The following is a 2,312-nucleotide window of genomic DNA, read 5'->3' as shown; positions in this document are numbered from 1 at the left end:
TCCACGAACGCGGAGTCAATCCCGCCCCAAGACGCACGATGGAGGAGGCAACGGAGAACCGCTGGTGAAGGGCGGTAAACACTATAACTTTACGGCAGAGTGGAGGGACTGAGAGACCCATGTTACTGACCAGACACTCTATATCAGTGATGGCTGTTTACTGCAGAGTGGAGGGACTGGGAGACCCATGTTACTGACCAGCCACTCTATATCAGTGATGGCTGTTTACTGTAGAGCAGGAGGGACTGAGAGACCCATGTTACTGACCAGACACTCTATATCAGTGATGGCTGTTTACTGCAGAGTGGAGGGACTGGGAGACCCATGTTACTGACCAGACACAATATCAGTGATGACTGTTTACTGCAGAGTGGAGGGACTGAGAGACCCATGTTACTGACCAGACACTCTATATCAGTGATGGCTGTTTACTGCAGAGTGGAGGGACTGGGAGACCCATGTTACTGACCAGACACTATATCAGTGATGGCTGTTTACTGCAGAGTGGAGGGACTGAGAGACCCATGTTACTGACCAGACACTCTATATCAGTGATGGCTGTTTACTGCAGAGTGGAGGGACTGGGAGACCCATGTTACTGACCAGACACTATATCAGTGATGGCTGTTTACTGCAGAGTGGAGGGACTGAGAGACCCATGTTACTGACCAGACACTCTATATCAGTGATGGCTGTTTACTGCAGAGTGGAGGGACTGGGATACCCATGTTACTGACCAGACACTATATCAGTGATGGCTGTTTACTGCAGAGCGGAGGGACTGAGAGACCCATGTTACTGACCAGACACTGTATCAGTGATGGCTGTTTACTGCAGATTGGAGGGACTGGGAGACCCATGTTACTGACCAGACACTCTATATCAGTGATGGCTGTTTACTGCAGAGTGGAGGGACTGGGAGACCCATGTTACTGACCAGACACTCTATATCAGTGATGGCTGTTTACTGCAGAGTGGAGGGACTGAGAGACCCATGTTACTGACCAGACACTATATCAGTGATGGCTGTTTACTGCAGAGTGGAGGGACTGGGAGACCCATGTTACTGACCAGACACTATATCAGTGATGGCTGTTTACTGCAGAGCGGAGGGACTGAGAGACCCATGTTACTGACCAGACACTCTATATCAGTGATGGCTGTTTACTGCAGAGTGGAGGGACTGGGAGACCCATGTTACTGACCAGACACTATATCAGTGATGGCTGTTTACTGCAGAGCGGAGGGACTGAGAGACCCATGTTACTGACCAGACACTGTATCAGTGACGGCTGTTTACTGCAGATTGGAGGGACTGGGAGACCCATGTTACTGACCAGACACTCTATATCAGTGATGGCTGTTTACTGCAGAGTGGAGGGACTGGGAGACCCATGTTACTGACCAGACACTCTATATCAGTGATGACTGTTTACTGCAGAGTGGAGGGACTGGGAGACCCATGTTACTGACCAGACACTCTATATCAGTGATGGCTGTTTACTGCAGAGTGGAGGGACTGGGAGACCCATGTTACTGACCAGACACTCTATATCAGTGATGACTGTTTACTGCAGAGTGGAGGGACTGGGAGACCCATATGTTACTAGTCTATATCAGTGATGGCTGTTTACTGCAGAGTGGAGGGACTGGGAGACCCATGTTACTGACCAGACACTCTGTATCAGTGATGGCTGTTTACTGCAGAGTGGAGGGACTGGGAGATCCATGTTACTGACCAGACACTATATCAGTGATGGCTGTTTACTGCAGAGTGGAGGGACTGGGAGACCCATGTTACTGACCAGACACTCTATATCAGTGATGGCTGTTTACTGCAGAGTGGAGGGACTGGGAGACCCATGTTACTGACCAGACACTATATCAGTGATGGCTGTTTACTGCAGAGCGGAGGGACTGATAGACCCATGTTACTGACCAGACACTGTATCAGTGATGGCTGTTTACTGCAGAGTGGAGGGACTGGGAGACCCATGTTACTGACCAGACTATCAGTGATGGCTGTTTACTGCAGAGTGGAGGGACTGGGAGACCCATGTTACTGACCAGACACTCTATATCAATGATGACTGTTTACTGCAGAGTGGAGGGACTGGGAGACCCATGTTACTGACCAGACACTCTATATCAGTGATGGCTGTTTACTGCAGAGTGGAGGGACTGGGAGACCCATGTTACTGACCAGACACTCTATATCAGTGATGACTGTTTACTGCAGAGTGGAGGGACTGGGAGACCCATGTTACTGACCAGACACTCTGTATCAGTGATGGCTGTTTACTGCAGAGTGG

Source organism: Notolepis coatsorum, assembly GCF_963971535.1.
Source record: "Notolepis coatsorum genome assembly, chromosome: 2".
In the NCBI taxonomy this organism is placed as follows: Eukaryota; Metazoa; Chordata; class Actinopteri; order Aulopiformes; family Paralepididae; genus Notolepis; species Notolepis coatsorum.
The sequence above is the reverse complement of the archived record's forward strand: the minus strand, read 5'-3'. Positions refer to the sequence as shown.